Source organism: Scardinius erythrophthalmus, assembly GCF_964197995.2.
Source record: "Scardinius erythrophthalmus genome assembly, chromosome: 1".
NCBI lineage: Eukaryota > Metazoa > Chordata > Actinopteri > Cypriniformes > Leuciscidae > Scardinius > Scardinius erythrophthalmus.
In genome coordinates this window covers 59559197-59581639 of record NC_138221.1, presented here as the reverse complement: position 1 = coordinate 59581639, position 22443 = coordinate 59559197, and the positions used below count along the sequence as shown (strand labels likewise).

Below are 22443 nucleotides of genomic sequence, written 5' to 3'. Positions count from 1 at the left end.
AAGCTGACATCTTTCCCCTCCATCTCTGTCCTCTCTCTCCCAGCTAGAGCAGGTGGTCTCCCCCCTTCACAAATCAGCATTCACACACACATTCGCTGGCTTGCGAGCCCCCCTGAGCTAATTCCATTATACATTCCGTCTGGAAGTAAGAGAGGACTGCCCTCTAATTGCTTTCTTATCCCCCTGAGCCCGCTTTCTCTCCTTTACGCTCGTCTCTTCTCCTCCAAACAGCACCCCCAACCCCGTTCGGTCCACCCCCCAGCCCCCGCCCCGCTCCGAACATGGCAGCAAAGGGAAGGAGGAAAGTGAAATAGAGCGAGAGAGACTAGGAGAGAGAGAGAGAGACAGGGAGAGAGACGAGTCTGCCACTGACAGGGAATATCTGCCATTTTCCGCGTTGCAGGAGGACCTGATCCAGAGGACCGGGATCCAGGCACAGGCACCACCGCAGGTAGAGACGCATGTTTCTCCACATTTAAGGCGCTTAATGTCAGTGCGAGCGGATGGATGGATGGATGGATGAGTGGCTGGGACTGAGCGTTGCTGTGCGTCTCCAGAGCCGCATGCATGGGGACAGGGGGGCGTGTTGGATAACAGGCTGCACATGTGTTTGCCGTTGCGCTCCGAGTCTGATCTGAGTTCAGTTTAGTCCTGCACTAATCGCGTTCCGAATTATTGCAAGGTAAACTACGGCACTGATCTCAAATCAGGCAACTCTTACTATAGCAACAGATGCTGTACGAGAGGGATAGTAGCTATGTTTGTATGTTGTGTTGGCGTCAAAACTGTATTTGGTATGTGGTACGAGCTCATACATTCTTAAAAATCTTCTCTTCCAAAAGAAACGTTCAGTGAATATTCATAAAGAACATTTTTACACTATAAATTGCCATTTAAAGGTTCTTTATGGAACCGTCGATGCCAATAAGAAACCTTTATTTTCAAGAGTGTAGCTATGTGAGTATTTCAATATTAAAACGGGAAATATTCTATCTAAACGTGAAACACGTGCAATTTGTCCATGGATCCGATGAAATGTGAGCTATATTTGGAGGCGAAATCAAAAGCAACTCAAACCTATGACGTGCTCCTGTGTTTATATCGAAGACGCATTATGCAAATGAAGAGTGTGTTGCGCTTTATATGGAAATGTGTTTGTGTGATTCTGTGAGTAAGATTTAGTGATGAAAGCATCGTATCACTCATATGCATGGATCCGCAGACGAAATGTGTGAGGCAAAAATCAAAAACAACACAAAACTTTATCGTTTATTTCAGACTGCAGTTTAGACTGCAGTGTCACAGCTGACTGATATTGATGCTCTGGACGGCCCCTCTCCGCAAGAATCCATTTAGAGACGTGTGTGTGTGTGTGTGTGTGTGCGCGCGCGCGCGCGCGCGTGACTGACAGGCGGAGAGCGCTGTGTGTGTGTGTGTGTGTGTGTGTGTGTGTGTGTGTGTGTGTGTGTGTGTGTGTGTGTGTGTGTGTGTGTGTGTGTGTGTGTGTGTGTTGGTATGTGTGAGATGGACAGATACGGAGTGGAGAGAAGTGAGATGAATATGAAGGCGGGGAGAAAAATGGAGGGATAGCATGAATATGTGAGTGAATTACAAAAGAGAAAAAAAATTGATACCAACATCTGCAATAACATACTAGACGCATCTACTGGAGAGAAAGAAAAAAAAGGTCGCAACTGTATTCCCAAGGTTAAGAGCGTCACTCTGCATGTAAAATAACCCAAGACATCAGCAGACTAGATCATGTGCCAAACGCTTGCTGGGGGAGGCGGTATAATCACAATCTCCTATCACAGGATGAGTCATATTATATTATAAATAAATTCCAGTAAAAATATGAGATAGAATACCATATAAATGATGTAACATTTAATATTATTATTTAATGTTATATTAATATTTAATATTATTACATAGGCTACCAACATATATCACTGACTTTTTTTGTTTTTGATGATCCAGTAAATTAAATATTTCACATTTAGACTTTTTGCATTTAGAACTTGATGAATACAAACCAAAATATAACTGTAAGCTGCCAGTAAAAAAGCATTTGATGATCTATACTTATATTTAACTTAATCTATTTTTATTTTCCAATAAAATATTTAACCATCATACTTATACGTTTGATATCTAAACAAGAAGCTAAATATTCTGACATTTCAGAGATTAAAGTATACCTTTCCTACTCCACTGACATAAATGTTCTTATTTTAAACACAAAACTTACTATTTTTGTTAGACTTGTGCTTAAAATGAAATTAAATACATATAGTTGAAATAATAATAATAAAATGTCATGACATTATTATTTTAAACACAAACCTTACTGTATTTTTACCTTATGATTTATGCTTAAAATGAAAATAAATAAATAAATATAGTTTAAATAAATAAGAAATAAATAAATAGTTTTAAGTATTAAGTTTTACTACATTTTTACTAAATTTTTCTTCCTCTGATGACATTATTTTAAACACAAACCTTACTCAATTTTTACTTTATGATATATGCTTTAAAAATAAATAAATAAATACTGGAAAACAAGGAAAAATAACGATTAAGAAAATGATTTTGCACTGCAATTCCTTTTTTTTTTAAATCAAATGAAAAATATCAAGCAAATTAAAACTTGATGATGCAAATCAAAAGATCAAATTATCATAAATGAATAGGCTAATACTTGTGGCTTCAGAGCAAACCCAGCTTCACAAATAAACACGACACAGAGCTAAAACATGACATTATAATGACTCTGACTTCTGATTGGATGAGCCACATCAAAGCAGTTCCAAAATAGCTGATATAAACACTTCCAGTGAATTCTATATTAATGCGGCAAGTTGTGACGTTGCCCTGCAACCATAAACCGCTAAACCCTCCTTCACGTTTCTGCCCTCAAAAACAAGTTCTTGGCCATCTTGACTGACTCTGTATTTGTGCAATTTTCCATATTTTCTCATTGCTCTCATGTGTAAACAACATAACGCAGTCCTGCCCGTGTAACCACGCTCATGCAAAATCTGTAAAAGCTGATAAATTTCTACCGCCGCACAGTCTATACCATCACATCGCCCAGCCCTACACGGTGCTATATCGTATTTTGTCAGTGACTATAGCGTGGAGGCTGATGCAATCCACTGAAACTGTCACACACCTGAGGGTCAGTCAGAGAACAACCATGAAAAACAGAACGAGAGAGAGCGAGAGAGAGAGGGGGGTATCGGAAACCGTCGGCTCTTTCAAGAATAGAAGGTGATGGGAAAGAAATTAGATAGAGGCGGTGGGAAAGAGTAGACAGAGAGAGAGAGAGAGACAGACGGATATGAGGTGAAGAGAGGAAAGACAGCACCCCTCCCCCCGCCGCTGTTTTCTAGGTGCGAGAGTCCTGAGCAACAATCTGGCACGGCTCAAAACAGATCCATAAGGTCAGGACGGGGCAGAGCGAGCGAGGGAGGAAGAGAGGAGAGGAGCGATGGAGGAATTATTTATCTCCAGATGCCGCTGTCTATGCAGCACTGGGCTCAGCAGTCTTTTTACAGGAAATGAATGGATGAAGAGAAGAAATAAACAACAAACTCGACGGTCAGGGGGTCAGATGTGTGACACCGTAATGAATCGACTTTGCCACAGAAACGTTTCACGCATGAGTAATCTCTTTGAAGTTGAAGTGTGTGATTTCAGCTCTAGTAGAGGCAGTGTAAAAAATATTAATTGTTTCCTAACACGTTTCCTGGACACTCCCCGCCATCTGCCATTGGCCAATCAAACAGACAGTCCCGCCCCTAAACTCAAAGCATTGGTTGGGTCAATGTGCACCACTTACGTGATTTTCTGTAATATAATGATAGGCTATATAATATACATTTTTCCATTGTAGTATTTTAAAAAGGCATCTGAAATAATAAACTATAGTGCAATGTAGTGTTGTCAGAAATGTAGGTTTTTCGATACATGTGTTCGATGCATCGATACTGAAATATCTGAAATGTGAAATCCGCAGAATAGATACACGATACCAGCTGCGCTTTCTCTCTCTCTCATCTCTCTGACTCACAAACCCATCTCTCCTCACTCACTCGCTCCATTTGCTCCGGATGAATATTGTTGCTGTTAAAGGGCTTGAATTTCGCCATGAGATTGCGTGTATTGCGCATAATCTTACTCATTCCCATAGATCTTGTGCTCACACTCAAAGTGTGCTCACATAAAGCCACCTCTCAGTACTAAATTGAGCTTAAACAGTCAAAAACACATAAAATAATGTCACAATGCCGGTCTTGGTGAGTATTCATGTAAACACAGTCAGTTGTTTTAAGTGAACGTAAACAGTTGAGAAAGAAAAAGCATGTGTAACAGTATAATGGATCTGTGCATCGGCTCTTAAAGTGACAGCAGCCTAATATACCTGCTGCCAAATTATGAGATAATATTAAAAATATCTATACGGCAGCTTTTCCCCGTGGTATCAATGTCAAACTGTGGCCAGTGAAAATGTTGAGTGGCTTGTTCACTGTAAAAAATTTAACCGTGATTTTTACGGTAAAAAACAGGCAGCTGTGGTTGCCAGAACTTTACCGTCAAAAATACGGTAGCAACACGTTATTGGTTTTACAGACTTAACTTAAAATTTACAGTAATAAACCGTATTTTATTATGATATAATGTGAATTTACCGTCCTATTGAAGTATTAATATCTGTTTTGTACCATAATACACTGATAACCACCAATCACAGCAGTGATGATAGTCACATGAGCAATCATAGCTCATCACAAGCAGCTCTTCCACAAGAAAGTTAATACTATAGCAGCTGCACAGTGTCATTCACACAAACATTAAACACCATCACGGTAACACACATGAAATTTTAAAAATGCAATAAACATTCATTTAACAACATTAAATGTAACATAAATCCCTAATGTACATAACTGATTAGAAAAAACGAAGAAAACTATGAAGAAACATAGTTATTTCAACAAAAATACATCAAATGTGAAGTGTCACACAGGAAATTGTGGGAATATCAATTTACGATTGTTCACTGTAAATTATACAATGAGTTGTTCTTTTTCACTTTCAAAAACTGTAAATTTAACAGTATTTTACTGTAAAATTACATTAAATGTACCATTTTTAGTTATTTACCGTATATAGTACGGAAACTTTCTGTTAACCAATTAACAGTTTTTCACTGTAGCATTTTTACAGTCTTTTACCGTTAAAATTACGATAATTTTTTACAGTGACTTTGGAAAACCATTAACGACAGTGGTGACCAATAAAGTTAGTCAAGCCCTGTTTTGTACGGGTAATTAAGTCAAAATGATTCTTTCTCGGCACATATTGTTGGATAAAACCCCTTCACAACAAGGACGATAACTATGATAATGATAAAGATATAGTTCTAAAAAATCATTCTCAGTATAAAAGAACAGTAGAGTTCATGCCACAGCTGTAACAATAACGGCACAGAGAAACAATGTTGGTGATATCACTTTCAGAAGAACGCTTTTTTCCAGCGGATTAACGATAAAAATGTTGACAGCCAATCAGAATCCATGCTGCTTCAAAGACCTCAAGCATTTAATGCGACAGACGATAAATCTGCAGCACGAGCTTATGATAAACAGAACGATGCTGTTGACGCTAATATAGTTATCTTTATAGTTATCGTTCTGAGTGTGAACGGGCCTTAATGTGTGACCTGGCTTGATCTCTCGTTTTCTGGGCCATTAATTGTGGATGTGCATGTTTGTGTAACTGTCTGTGTGTGGCTGCACGTTATGGACTCATGCCCTGTTGTTTCTGATTGTGTGCGTGTTTACGCCCCTCATTTCCACGTGTGTCTGATCATACACATCTGTGTGCGATTGGGAGCGTGTGACGCATGGCGTTGGTGGTGGGCCTATGCTGCACGGTGAAATCGCTTGGATGTCATCCAGCTCAGTGGAAGGTCATCTAGCGTTTCTCCAAATAAATCCAGCCTTCATTTCCACTCCACAGCCGCTGTATTTACCAGTCCACTGGCCCAGAACTTTAGTGCACTCACACACATGCGCACACAAACAGTCCTGTTTCCTGCCACGCCTCACTACTGACAAACCGAATGCTGAGAAACGAGTACTTAATAAAAAAATGAGGCATTTATTTTGAGCTTCGCTTAATTTGTTATGAAGGAAGTAACGTTTCCAGTGCTTTCCATGGCTTAGTGTTTAGCGCAATTGTGCTGAAACTGCATCACTCAAGTGGGCAATACGTGTTTGAGTCCAGTGGTTTCTAGGGTGTGTTCTAGGAAGTGTTATTATCACTGATGAATTGAAAATATTTAATAATATTTGTTTGTATAACAATAATAAATAAAATAAAAAAACTAATATTACTATGAAAATTGAAACAGACGAAAATAAATTATGACTTCAGAGCTAAGTAAAGTAAAAATTATTTTTTTAAAGTTTATAGTTTCATTTTTAGAAAATAATAATGTATATTGTAAAACTTTCCATTAAACATGATAATGCCACTATATAGCAATAACAAAAGACTCTGACGATCAACTTAATGCTGTTAAACATTTTTAAATGATAACAGTTAACTTTGGCAGCCCTAAATTAATAAAATAATAGTAAAATAATATCAACAAATAAACATGACTAAACAAACATTAAATGATCATTTGTTTTTTAAATAAAAAAATAATAAAAAAAAATCTTAAAACGAAAACTAAACAAAACTGAAAATGAAACAAAATCAAACATAGTATTAGTTGTGACATGTCACGTTCGTCAAGCTCACATCAGCTGACTCTCAGCTATTGCATATCACTGTCTCCATATATAAGACATTATATTATAATTATATTATAATCAGTATTATCAGCAGCTATCGCGTTTCTCAGGAGCTAATTACCCTCCTCCCTCCCCAGCTCCTCCTCTCGTCCAGTCAGGGTTGGCATTCTAATTACCCTTTGAATCAGATTAAATTCTCAAATTATGTTGTATATTAAAATATTGAATTAATGATATCTGCAATACATTCATGTTGGTTCTATTCTGTTTACCCTTAGGGGGGTTATTGCTGCTCTTATCCATCATGCTAGGCTGCATGGACGCATGGAGTTCTTGCCCAGAACAGAACCATACCGCCAAAACTAACTGTATGCTAATTGTCAATTGTATTTGACGATAGTGGTCCTGACAGGACTTGCTGGTTCAATCTGGTTAGGTGTTCTGGGTGGTAGCTACCCAGCAAGCAATAGCTGTCATTTCACTGTCTAGGCTAACTATAGGCTCGATATAGTTCAGCTATGAGTGACCCACTTTTAGCCAAAATAACCTTGAATTTGGTTACATGTCATTTTTTGGCAAAATAACTTGTGAGATGCATAATATTGAAGCAAAGTAAACAGTGATTGGTTTCATTTCTTCACTCATTTCATTTCTTTGTTAAATAATTGATGACTAGTCTATTCTTGGGCTATGGTTTAGACGTCTATTAAATTTTCACTGACAGCCCAAATTTTGCCTTGTTTTAGCCTAGACGTTAGGGCTGTGTTTGGACGGCTATTAGAATTGCTTGCTGGGTGTAACCCCACCACCCCTTCGGTTCTACTCGCACCGCCGTTTCCCCGCTAACAAGGATGCTAATGACCGCAGCCTCCTGAGGCCAGGGGAGTGAGGTTTACACACACAGTCTGAGTTACACTAGGGTTACTCAAACATCTCTCTGATATATTCCAATACATGATTAAAGTCCTTCCTTCAATGCAAGTCTTAGAGTGTTCAAATAACAGCGCAACTTCCTCAACAAGCAACGCGATGTGAGGTTCATTCATGTCGATAGCACAAACAATAAGCCACTAGGGTTTAATATTTAAGGTTAATGGTTTAGAACAAACCCCTAACCCTGAGTATGAGCAAAAGTGGAAAAGGGCGTAGAAATCTTTGGCAAATATATGGCAAAGCTCAAATCTACTGGTTCAGGTGGAAGGCACAGGTTCAAGTCTCCGCAGAGACCGAGTGAAAGCATTTGCATGTGATTTATTTGTGTCCCAATTCTGACTGTATGTGATCCATACCACATCCCCTCGGGAGAGACCAGCTGCACAGACCAATTTACCACCTAGCATCAGCACATCCCGGGCCACGAGTGTGCGACACTATCAAGGGCACCTACAGGTGGTGTGAGATCTCCAGTGGCGTTGTTCGATCTCTTCCGGAGTCTGCAGAGCAACGAGGGGGATTGCGTGGGATTTTTTAACGACTCTCAGGGGCCGGTGGGAACAGATGAAAGGGGGAGGGGGGATTTTAAGCCGTACTGTTGCAGATGATTTTTTTTTCTCCGTGATCACAGCAGCACAGGAGCATTTCTGGAGATAAGTTCTGCGGCCTCAAACAGTCGTTTGAATTATATAACCGTTAGAAGGAGGGCGACAAGGACCGCACAACAAGGTAGCTTACTATAGTCAAAAAGGGGTTTGCTTTTGAAAAGGAACCAAAACCTAATCCTTTCATAGCACTACAAAAGCTGACAACTGCGTTGGTTTGATTTGAGAAGATCTCATGGCTTGTCTTCACTGGCAGACACGATTAGTTCACTGTCTATGAGGATTGCTGCGTCAAACAGTATGTGTGTGTTGAGTTGCATGCGTCTTTGTGTGTGTGTGTGTGTGTGTGTGTGTCGGGGTTGGGGAAGGAAAGAGACGATCTCTTGGGGGAAGACGTGTATCGGAACAGTAAAGTGGGCCATGAATACACATCTCTGTCTTAGATTTGGAAAATGCTGTTAAGCGTCTTTAATAACACAAAATAGATACAGTAATTTCTCTGTCCTCTCCTCATTGTACATGGCAATAATCCTTTTCTAAATTTAATTTAAAAAAATCACAACATTACATTTACTTGAGAAGCAAAATTGTACAATATATTAAGAACTGTTTTGTAAAATATAGCTTGAATTAAGAATAGCCTACATCTAATACAGTTTAGTGAGGTTTGTGCTTAAAACACACAAAAACAAAACAAAAACGACGCCGACGGGTTACTTTTGATATGAAACAAAGTCTCAGCTTTCAATTTCTGTCAATTTTATTACATTATTTTATTGCTGTAGCGATCAGAAGGTATGCTGAAAGATACAGTACAGCTTACTGTATCGTGTCTCGTTCGATGATTGTTTCAAACGCGGAATATGTCACGTAAAGCCATTCAATGACCTATAGCTTGAAAAACGTAATAATAATAATGCACTATATTACATATTTATTATATTTTTTACTCTTGTATCATTAAAAATGAATTCTTAATTATAACCTTTAATAATAATACCAGCAACTTAGGGTACGTTTCCACGACAACGATATGCTTATAACTGAGAAGTTTTTCCTTTGAGTTTTCCACGTACACACGACACCATTGTCAAAATCTCTTTTCAAACGGATCTGCGCAAACGTCTAAAAACCCTGTATTCTGCTGCCAGGCCATTAGATGGCGATGAAACACGTAATACGCATGTGCATGATGTGATCGTCTTTAGAGATTTGCGTTTTTGTTGTTTACACGGAGAAACTTGCACTTTGAAACCAGTTTTCAAAACTTTGTGTTTTCAGGCACCCAAAACGCCTTTGTCGTGTAAACGGATGGCCAAAACGCATACAAAGTTTTGCGCATTGAATCCACATGTACCAGATGTGGGCCGGATCTGGGCCGACACTATGTTGCTTTCTTGGTTCCTTGAGAAAAATTAACATGTAGGCCCTACTGTAACTGATCTTTAGCCAAATGTATCGATATTGAATCAAAATCAGAATCGAATCGCAAGAACTTTCAGCACAGGTATTTGACTTTCAGAATCCACAATCTGAGAGAGCACGTCTGAACTGTGCGTGGATACAGGCCACCACCAGCAGCGGAAGACAATGCCCTCGGCACTTCACCATCGGCAAAGACAATGGGTGCCCTGCGCCGCCGGCGCTGATAATGGGGCAGGCACGCTGCTGGCACACACACGCCACGTCAAAACAGAGTGAAAGAGAGAACGAATGGGAGAACACTGCAGATGAAGGGACGCAGACAGCAGAGATGCCCAACCCACTGCCTGTCTGTCTGATGTGTGCGTTTGCGGCCGTGTGTGTAATCATGAGTGCGTGTGTAGGCTGTAGTGCTTCCATCGCCTGGGAGGGCCCGTCAAAGAGGACACCACGAAAGCTGGGGTGACAGAAACACACCCCTCCTCCACAAAAACACACGCATGCACAGGCACGCTAGCCGTTCAGACTGCTCTCGGCCTTGTGACGCTAACTAGCCGCGCTTCCATTATTAATGTCAGTCATACTCCGGACACACTCGCGGTGCAGTTAGCCTGTCTGTACTCATCCACGCACACACAAGGACGTGCAAACATTCTCCTCTGCGTCTCGGCTCGCCTCTAGACTGCTAACACCCGCGTCCTGCTACAGGCGATCAGGGTGTAGAGCGCTGCACACTGCTGTCTGTCTCTGGGCTTTTGTGCGGAGAAGTAGGCTATGCTCCAAAATAGCATCTTACCATACTACTCATACTATTTGCAGCATTACAGAGCTTGGGATTTGGAATACCTAAATAACCTACTACATTTGCCAAAATGTGCAGTACTATATAATAGTAGGGTACAACAACGGGGCTAAAGGCACACCGGGGTAAAAGGCTCCTTTGATTTTGTTTTCCTCTAAATCAGTAGATGGCACAAAAGCTCGTGCTTTTTTAAGGTGCACGTGGAAATTTGTCTGATCCTTGACGTGATCACGGGCAGCAGCGCAAAGTTGATTCTGTGCTAATTTGATCTTATATTTTATGTTTTTAAAATGTTGTAGATTTAAGTAGCAAATGAGAATCGCTTGTTAATGATTGCTTGTTGAATCTTGTTGATGATTTTCAGTTTTGCTCAAGGTAATTAAAGCAACAGTTTTTCAATAACGGAAGAATATGTAAAAGTATGGTATTTGGAGTAAAAAGCGCCCCTGCTTTTTGGGCGAATATTATCTGGCTAACTTTTCCATTTGTTGACATGACGTGGTTAGATTCAGATGGTAAATATCATATTTTAAGTTGGGTGTCCACCTAAGAGATAATACCCATATTTATAATGACACCATCATATTTAAAAATATGATATTAATCATGTCATATAATAAACTATGATTTAATGTTACTACTGTAAATCTATATTAAATTATTTTAGGATCTCATTCAATGCTTTCCGAATCTTTACTTTTTAAAATAATTGTATGTATTTTTTAAATATATTTTTATGTTAACATTTTAATGTCTATTAGTATAGTATATTAGTATATATATTGGACAAAATGTAATTATCTTATTTATCAAAATAAACAGAAAATAGTGCACACTTTGCTAAAGTGGTTGTTTTGAACATTATTAAAAAATATATTATTTTAGCCAAAGTATAAATACAATGTGCCCATATCACCACCTCATACATTTATAAGATTTTTAAACAAAATAAAGCACTTTCTTTCTTTTTTTTTCTGCAGTCATACACTTTGGGAGTAGTGAAAAGCATGTTTCCCTTAAGGTGTGCCTTTAGCCCCGTTGTATAGTGTATAATATACAACAAAGCACTTTGTAAATTTGTTCATAATTTCATACTAACATACTACTCTTATTTTTGTAGTATGTTGTGCATGAAGGGAGCTTGTATACATGGAATACCAAATAACCTTCAACATTTGCCAAAATGTGCAGTATACCGGTTATTTTAAAAGCACCATACTAACATACTACTCACGCTATTTCTGCAGTATGCAGTATGTACTGTATATTGTGCATTAAGAGAGTTTGTATGCATGGAATATCAGAATGACCTATTTGCCAAGTATTTTTAGAGGCCTAATATACAACAAAGCACACTGTAAATATGTTTGGAATTGCATACTAATATACTACTCTTATTATTTTTGCACTATGTAGCATGTATGTTGTGCACAAAGGGTGGTTGAATGCATGGATTACCAAATAACCTACTGCATTCGCCAGAATGTGTAAAATATAGGGGAGCACAGCTATGGTTAGAATTGCATACTAACACATACTCCTCATGCTTCTGCAGTATGTATATTGAGAACAATTTTCTTTATGCAAGAAGTTTCTAGATGACCTGGCTGCTACATTTGCCATAGGCAACGGCTATGTTTAAAATAGCATACTGTGCTAACACACTACTCACATGCATGTGCATGAAGCGAGTACCAGTTTGTATGCATGGACTACCAGGATGACCTACTACATGCACTAAAATGTGTAGTATACAGCAGAGCACATTGAGGCCGTGTTTGGTATTGCATACTTACATTTACTATTTTTTCTGCAGTATGCAAAGACCCATTTATTTCCAAGATGCGACACCTTTCATTAAATCAAGCATGCAACATGTGAAAGCATACTGCTGTTATTGATGCATAATGCATACTAGTGTTCTGTTGAAAACAGCCATAGACACGCAGGAGCAGCAGCAGACATGTATGTTGTAGGTAGTGAGTGTGATTAATCACAGCGTCTCTCTCTCTCTCTCTCTCTCTCTTTCTCTCTCTCTCTCTCTCTCTCTCTCTCTCTCTCTCTCACACACACACACACACACACACCTTTGTAAAAGACCGATGAGAATATGCCATAGTGCGTGTATTTTCATTCTCCTATTTTCATATGGCAACTTGTACACACGCACAGACACACACTCGGAATGACTGTATACTGTAGGCTATATCACACACACACACACACACACACACACACACACACACACACACACACACACACATAAATGCATCTTCAGAGTTAAAACGCATGCTGCCATGCACACGCATACACATACAGAGCAATTTAAAAAGACGCGCATTCATATTCAAACACACACACACACACACACACACACACACACACACACTAATCATTTAGACCCCCCCATCTGTCTGCCTCCCTCTCCAATAGATATCTACACACACACACACACACACACACACACACACACACTTCATTTAGCCCGACTCACCTCTCTCCCATTACACCTCTCCAAAAGACACACACACACACACACACGCACGCACGCACAAACATAGGGGGATCTATCAACAGAGCACATCCTCTTCGCATAATCACACACAGACACACACTCATCCATTCGTCCGCTTTCTCTACCTCCCCCGCCCATACTGCTGTCTGTAGTGTGTGTGTGTGTGTGTGTGTGTGTGTGTGTGTGTGTGTGTGTGTGTGTGTGTGTGTGTGTGTGTGTGTGTGTGTGTGTGTGTGTGTGTGTATGTGTGTGGAGAGAGGCAGAGACAGCATTACCATGGCTGCTGTGAGTCATACTGAAGCCACACAAATCAATACTATAATAATCAACACAAACATCATGTTCTTCACACTCATGTGCGCCCACATAAACACACTCCGTTAAAATAAAGGTTCTTTGGTTCTTAGGTATGGACGGGGCTTTGGAGACTTTAAAGGCTCTTACGTCGTATGTGCTTCAGATCGGTGTATTCGTTTATAAGTACTTTAAAACACTTGAGAATAAAAAGCTCTTTTTAAAATGCGTTTTAGTTCTAAGAGGAACCATAAAGCATAGCAACATACTAACAACCACAAGCAACCACCTAATACACACCAACAACTGCATAGCGCTTACTATACCTTATGTAATATACCGGTATAACTTTACAATAAGGTATCATTTGTAAACATTAGTTAATATATTGACTAACATGAACTAACAATGAGCAATCATTTGTTACAGTATTTATTAATCTTTGGTAACATTAGTCAATAAACATACAGCTGTGCATTGTTTGTTCATGTTTGTGGTCAAAAGTTTACATACCCCTTGCAGAATCTGCAAAATGTTAATTATTTTCACAAAATAAGAGGGATCATACAAACTGTGTGTTATTTTTTATTTTTTATTTAGTACTGTCCTGAATAAGATATTTTACATAAAAGATTTTTACATATAGTCCACAAGACAAAATAAAAGGAAACACGATGCGTTAAGAGCCACGGGGGTGAAAACTTTTGAACAGGATGAACATTTTACTTGTTTTGTTTAAAGATCATAATTTTTTTATTTAGAACTACTAAAGCTGATACGATTAATAATAAGTTCAATTTACCTCTCAGACAGCAACATAGTGCCGTCCACATGGCCCCTTTGTTTTCATTGAAAGCATCAGTGAATGTTTAAACCTTTTTTAATAGTTATGTTTGAGTCCCAACATGTGAAAATATGGATCTCAAAATCATATAGTCACAGCTGGAAAGGGTTCAAATATGCAAAAGATGCTGGAAAATGGAAGAATTTGCAGGACCTGAAGGATTTTTTCTGGGGAACATTGGGCAGTTTAACCTACCAGGACAAACGAGGGACTCAAGAACAATCATCACAAAACAAAAAACATTTGTGGATCATCCAGGTAACGACACAAGAATCAAGGGTATGTAAACTTTTGAGCGGGGTCATTTTTATCAAATCAGCAAAAACAAAATAAATAATAATAATTTTGTCTTGTGGACTATATGTAAACATCTTTTAAGTAAAATATCTAATTCAGGATAGTACAAAAAAAAAAAACATGCACTTTGTATGATGATCCCTCTTATTATGCAGATTCTGAAAGGTAGCCTATATGTATATACAGTCACGGTCAAAATTTACATAGGCCGATATATAAAGCCTACAAATTTTTTTTACATTTTTTTTTTTTTTTTTTTTTTAAGAAATTAATACTTTTAATGCAGCAAGGAAATCATTAAATTGAACAAAAGTGACAGTAAAGTCATTTATAATGTTACTATTTCAAATAAATGCTGTTCTTTCCCAGACAGCAACATAGTGTCGGCCCACATCTGGGCCACGTCTGGTACATTTGGAATCAACGCGTACCAGAACCAGATATGGGCCGACACTATGTCGCTGTCTGGGTTTGAACTTTCTATTCTTTGAAGTATCCTGAAAAAAAAATGTATCACGGTTTCCACAAAAGTATTAACTGTTTTCAATAACCAGAAATGTTTCTTGAGCAGCAGTTCATCATATTAGCATGATTTCTGAAGGATCATGTGACACTGAAGACTGGAGTAATGATGCTGAGAATTCAGCTTTGATCACAGGAATAAATGACATTTTGACATAGAAAACAGTTATTTTAGATGGTAATATTTCACAATATTACTATGTTTTCCGATATTTTTTGATTAAGTAAATGCAGCCGTTGTGAGTGTAAGAGACTTCAATGCTCGAAAAGCACTGAATGCATTGCATGTTGTGTGTTGATTTTGTTAGACGTCTTCGCACACACACACACAAGCTCAGTCTGATTTCTACAGAGCGGTCAACGTGAGCTCGGCAGCCTCCCAGCAATTTACAGAGAAAGAAGAGAATCTTTGAGAAAGTGAATCTGTCAGATGCGAGTGTGTGTAATAAAAAGGGACACACACACACACTAATACAGCAGAAAACAGCACCACTGCCTTCCCTCCACGTCTGTCTATTTTAAAACCACACATCTTCCCTTTCACCCTCTCTGTTTGACCCTTTTGTTTCCATCTCCCCCTTTCTCTCTCTTCATCTCATTTCCCCAATTTCTATCTATTTTTGCGATAACAATTTCTCTCACGTTCCCCATCTCTCTCTCTCTCTTGTGCTCTCTCTATGACCCTGTCTCACTCTCTCCCGCTCTCGTTCTCTCGTCTAGCTGCCAATTTTAACACTAAGCATCTCTCATGTGCATGCGCCCCACCATCCCTCTCTCTGATTCATTCCTCTCTTCCTCTTGCACTTGTCACTATCTCTCCGTTCTAAATGTGGCTCTGAAACCCTATCACCCCAATACGGCACAATAATTTATTCGGTGTTATGCTGAGAAGTGCGCGCTGGTCTCGGAGCAGAGGTGGCTGATGGGAATAGAGGTTCGACACAAAGCAGCTGATCTCAGCGCAGCTCCAAACAACAAAAGACTGACACTTTCTCTACGAAAAACATGGAAACGGTGCCTTAGTATCAGCATCTGATCTCAGAGCAGCTGTTAAAAATAGTAAAAAAAATGTCAATTCTCTCATCATTTACTCGATATCTTGACTTTATTTCTAACATTAAAGATATTTAGAAAAATGTCGGGGTCCAAAAAGCATTAGACCCATATTTAATGTTTTGTTCCACAGATAAAGAAAGTCATACAGGTTTGGAAGAACATGAGGGTGAAAAGATGGCAGACACATTTTTTAATGAAATGACAACAAGCAGAAATGTTCTTTAAAGGCATAAGAATTAAAAATAATAATAATGATGGGCAGGGATAAATCATTTAGTGTATATCATAGTGTAGCCTAGTAGAAATACAGCAGAGGTTATCAGTTGGCTTCATTATGTTAACAAAAAACCTTCAAAATACTGTGTGTGTGTGGGGGGGGGTTGTTGCACACAACGTGCAATAAACCAATCAGAGTCTCATCTCCCATTCCCTTTAAAAGCCAGTTGCGCTCGCGCCATGCCGGATTTGCTATTTAGCTACATGGCGTAATTTGCATGCAGAAAAACTTACTGTTACACGTTATACTCTTACTCTGTCTTTAATTATGTCACTTTAGAGCAGCAGCGTTGAAGCCTTTCTTCCCCTGCGATCTGACATTAACATGCGCCTCCACACACTCCACTCTCACAAGCAAATCAGCAGCGCAAAACAAAAGGATAATGTCATTTTCTAGGTCTCTCTCTGTCCTTTACATCCATAGCCAGCTGCGTCTCGCGGCCATTAGCGCTCTTTCCTCCCCCCATTTTCCAAGCCACCAATTCCCAGAGCCGAACCCCACCTCCACTCATTCACGCGCTGTTTTTATCTATCCATCCTCCTCCCGCCTTCATCAATCCAGTCTCCGTGCCGCTGCGAGACCAATGTCACAGGAACGATCATGCCACACACACACTGTTATTTTGCTCGTGAGATGTCTGAATGGTGGGGTATTATGGTAAATTGTTGTAGGCTACATATATGCGCCGTGTGTGTGTTTGATGAATTTGTTGTACCTTCCGTTTATGTTTTAGGGGAGCAGAGATGTAGTGTTGTTCATGTAAGTGAGCGCAAACACTGTAAGTGTGTGATGTTTGTGAAATATCTTGCTCTATGTTGGCTAAGTCGCTTCAGTTAAAGTATCTATGCTAGTATCTTGATGACATTTGTGTGAAGCAGTGGGTAGGTCTGTGAGAGTTGTTGCACACAGATTCACACTCAAGAAGCCTCAGGTGGAGCTGTGTGTGTGTGTGTGTGTGTGTGTGTGTGTGTGTGTGTGTGTGAGAGAGAGAGAGAGAGAGAGAGAGAGAGAGAGAGAGAGAGAGAGAGAGAGAGAGAGAGAGAGATTGCATATGAAATGGGTTGCCAAGACCGTTTACAAACAGCCATAAAGGTACGTTTTGTTGAGTGAGATTAAAAGATTTCTTGTGAGATTGTGAAACAAGACCACTTTGTGCAAGAGTGCAGCTTCATGTAAAGTGTTTTGGCTTTTAATATGAATATGTTAGCCTTACTGTTATCCATAAGCTAGTCTGCTCCAAAACAGTGACAAAATTTGCATTTAGAAAATACAAGCATTCAAAACTTAGTCTCTCACTTCCGCCAATATGGATCAATGATTTTGATGACATCACCCTGCACTTCAGATTATCTGTCCAATCAAATGCTCTCTAGAATCTGAAGCCCCGCCCCCTACACTATAAATGAAAATCGGCTGAAATGGGTCACTTGTTTACACATTTACTGTTTCCTACATGGTGAATAGCACATGGTGCATTATATAGGGGGTTGGGAACGATATAGACAGATAGAGATTAGGAAACTGCAGCTTTACCGAGCTCAACGGCTCTGGCCGAGCTGTGATATAAACGAAACGCTATTGGGAGGGGCTGTTCGATATGTCTGGTCCTGTTTTCCTGTTTTCCACGTTGAATAATCCTGCACGTTTCAAGGCACTTCAGAGGGCCTTTAAGATGATCCTGTTTTTTATTTGACTCCCACTTCCCTCTCTTCCAGAGACAGTCTAAAGGTGTTGTCACCTGGACTTCCAGCGGCTGATTACATTCCAAGTGTGAAACACAGGGTTTGCAGCTTCATGCTCATCTTCGCTTTTCTCTTGACCTGTTCGCTTGCTTTCCCTGAATAGAGGGGTGTAGAGAAAAGGGACGAGTGGCGCATATACTTTTGTGCGCGGGGTGCATTACATCACTTACATCTGAATCTCTGTCCATTTCTGCCTCTCTCACTCCCATCCCATTGATTAAATCACTCGATTTTCCTGGCAATACACAATGACACTGGCACTTTTAAATATGGAGATGAGGTAAAGAGGTGGACCACTGTGAGAACGAGCCAAGACTGAGAGAGTGAGTGAGATGGGAAAAGGTGGGGGGTTTGTTGTTGTGCATGCATGCATCAGACGTTAGGAAACATAGGAAAATACGCTTCCCTGCCTCTGTGGAACAAGAGCCGCGATGACATCACTTTCCTCACAGTCGAGAGGTAGAGCGAGACGGATAGAGAGAGGTACGGGAGGGAACAAAACCACTTTAAGTGTGTCTCCTCTCTCCACACCCTCTGCTCCTCACATCAGTAATGGAGGTGATATTCATGACAGGATTCTGGCTTACAGACTCTCAGTTCAGCCTCTGAATCTTTACGCAGTCCTTCCTCAATATCCATCGCTGACAGACCCAAGGTCACGGTCGAAATGTGTCTCTCTCTCACACACACACACACTTTTCTTGTAGAGTTTCTGAGCTAAGTCCATCCTAGTCTTAGCCTCAGACAGCAGCCAAGGGTTTTTAGATGATAAATAGCGAGAGCTTTCATAAAACCGATCAATTACTCACACAGGTTTAGTAAGACTTGTTTACAAGGTACCACTCTGCTAAATGCATCTCTGAGGAGCAACTTAAGTTTGATAACAATTTGCGACGTTGATGTCAAATCTTTGACATTTTTGTAACTGTTAGTTGATGTTTTTTGAGCACACCTATTCAGATTTTTTCCCCTCATGTCGGACAGGTATACGTAAAAACAAAACTAACTGTGGTCCCGCCTCTTCCTGTCTAAGTGTGTGATTCTTGGCCAAAATAAATTGCAAAGACACTGTAAAAAGTGAACAGTTGGATCAACTTAAAAAAATTACTTCAATAGGTAACACCTAAAGAAATTACATTTTCTCAACTTAAATTATCACGTTTTATCGGTCAGAAAACTTAATTTCTTTAGGTGTTACCAATTGAAGTAATTTTTTGTAAAAAGTTGTAAAAAGTTGATTCAACTGTTCACTTTTTACAGTGGAGGACCAGACTTTATTCCCATATTCAAACGATTATGCTACGCATTTTTGAAAGTCTCTTGACCCTTTTGAAAAAAGAAGTGCACTTAATTGTAATGAATGTGTAGTGTTTCATATCTTAAAAAAGTATTTATAAAAACCTGTACTTGGAAATAATATAGTAATAATGAAATAAAAGGCCACTTAAGTTTACTAAACAAAAGTATGGAAGCTTGTTTCTGCCACTGAATAAAAAATAAAAACGGTAATTTTTTCTTTTTATCTCACAGTTCGGACTTTTTTCTCAGAATTGCGTGATATAAACTCGCAATTATGTGTAATAAAGTCAGAATTGCAAGATAAACAGTTGCAATTATCTTTTAAAATGGCCGAAACAAGCTTCCATAGCGTACGCTTTCATGTTTCTTAACACACTTAAGTTGACTTTTAAAAAGTGCACTTTGTAATAATGTTGAATGGAAAGTTTTACTTTAAATTTTAAATCATTTTGTTTTAAAACTCATGTCATGCTTTAAAGAAGTAGGCTACATATGCTATATTTTGATTTGTTGGCTAAGATACTACAGCATGTGTATAGAGCTTGATAGAGACGCACTATTAATCGTTAAAAGATCACAATCTCAATTCAAACACCCATGCAATCTTATTCCTAAATGACAACGATTTTTCTGTCTATTAAACCTTTGACAAAATCACAGTTTTATCTGATTTTTCCAGTAATAAAACGGATTTATCCAGTAATAAAACAAGTGTATTTATTAATGAGTCATTGAATGATTCATGCAAAACAATTTTTTTTAAATAATTCATTCAAATTAATACATTTAAATTGACTGCAGCAATTCATATTTTGTCAAAACCTCTAGTAAATGACGTTATTTTGTTTAGTTGTCTATTTAGACTCGTGGGAGAATCGTGATCTTTATTTGAAATAAAAAAATTATGATTACTTTATCCAGAATCGTGCAACTCTAGTACTTGATTATAGTTTTTACTGTATTTCTGATTCAATATTACATTTAAAGTTGATTTATTTTAAATGTACTAATTGCAACTTCATAACAAATGTGTGACTACAACTGTGCATTTCAATAGAAAATAAATCATAAATGCTTGTTGTCAGTACATTCAGCAGGTCACTTTAACCATATTTCAAAGACAATAGAAGTGACTATGAAATTACATATACAAATCTACTTAAAGGTATAGCGGAGGATTTTTTTACTTCCGGGTGGAATGCCTATACTATTGGTCCTCCTAATTGTCAATCATTCTGGTGAATCAATCAAACTTTTCAAAAAGTGGAGAGGACGGGTCTTATCTAAAATTAGGAAAGATCCTCCGCTATACCTTTAACTATAATATATTTTATTTTTTATTGCTAATAACATGTAAAAACATTACATTTGTACTTAAGAAAGGCCATATTCTTGTAAAGTGTATTACTTCTAGAATAAGTCAACTCTTTTTTAAAACTATGCTAAAGTGTACGTTTTTACAAGCTAGTGGATGAACATCTCCTTTGAGTTGGTCATATTTTTGCATTTATATCAGAGTTCTTATATAGCATCTACGTTTATTTAACCTAACCTTTTACTCAGAAGTCAGAACACAGGTCACCCATTATATTTAGTATTCAGGAGGTGTCAATGGGAGACGACAGTGACGGCGGTAATATGAGACTTATTAGTGGGAGTGTTTGTGTTTAAACTTCCTCCTCCTTTGCTGGAGCAAAAAGTAATTACTGCAACCCTACTGCACTGCGCTCCCAAACACCTCGCTCACACACACACACACACACACTACCAGTGCATGTCTATATTTGATTCAGTTTTAGACACACTGTCAACATGACACCAGCCAGCCTGCTTACCCAACATCAATAAACACACCCAATCTGGATCGATTGTCAAAACTGAAAACAGGAAGAAGAAAAAAAGAAAGAAAGAAAAAACACTGAGAGCGTCCTGCTGAAGAAAAGAAAAAATGAAAAAGTAAAAGGTGCTTTGCTAGTCTGGTTCAAGCAGGTCAAGATGGTCTCTCAGCCTGTTTTAGTTGGTAGACCAGCTGGTCAGCCAGACTGATCATCTGATAAGTGCCTAAAAGCAGTCTAAAGCATCAAAACACCCCATGCAAATGAGCTTAACCTTGTGAAAAAGAAGAGTGCTTAATTGCATTTAATGTGCACTTGTAGTGTACTTCAAATCTTTTTTTAAAACGGTTCTTTCAGTTAATAATATTAATGTGTACTCAAAGAATGCATGCTTTCATGACTGTTTCGTAACACACTTAAGTACACTTTGTAATCATATCAAATCAAAATATGCATACATTTTAAATCATTATGTTTTAATCTTCTGTCATGCTTTAAATAATTTTGATGTGTCGACTAACATACTAAAGCACATGAAAAGTACTTGATTATAATTTTAACTGTAGTGTTATTATTCAATATTACATTTAAAGTTAATATATTTTAAATGTACTAAATTACAAATTTGTAATTACATCGATATTTAAATACATGACAAATAAGTTTCAGTAGAAATTACATTAAAGTAAACTTTAGTTGATCATAAATGCTTGTCAGTACATTCAAAGTAACTTTAAGAGGCTCAAATAAACACTCTTAAGTTCAGCTATTTACATTTATTATGAATTTTAGCTACAGTATAATTAATTTAATTGTAAATAACATACAATTATGCCTGAAAATATTCAGTTTGCACTTAAGTATATTTTTTAAGTATTTTATTTCAGTAAAACCTAAAAAAAAGTATTCTAGAGTGTACTTCGTTTTCACAAGGTTTTATTTTAAGTTGATTTTTATGCAGTGTTGTTGTTGCGCACAAAGCAAATTAGCATGCATACCCTACTAAAAAAAAAGTATACCAACATGTATTTAAAATACATTTATTTCATACTAAGTATACTACAAATCCATTTACATACTTGCTGACATATCGCTTGAGACTTACTGATTATAAAAATTATAATTAAACTTTATTTGGAGTACTTCTTTATTGCACAATGCACATTTTCTTAATATTAAGCCTAAAAT

At 38.2% G+C, this 22443-nt stretch overlaps 1 protein-coding gene across 1 annotated transcript in view; it reads left to right on the top strand.

Moving 5' to 3' along the window:
• The first annotated feature begins 333 nt into the window (after window positions 1–333).
• The window catches only part of rai1 (retinoic acid induced 1), a 59423-nt gene continuing 37313 nt past the window's right edge, over window positions 334–22443 (top strand). The window contains exon 1 of the mRNA XM_081368370.1: window positions 334–451. The gene's annotated coding sequence lies outside the window, so the exon portion shown is untranslated. The remainder of the gene's footprint in view (window positions 452–22443) is intronic.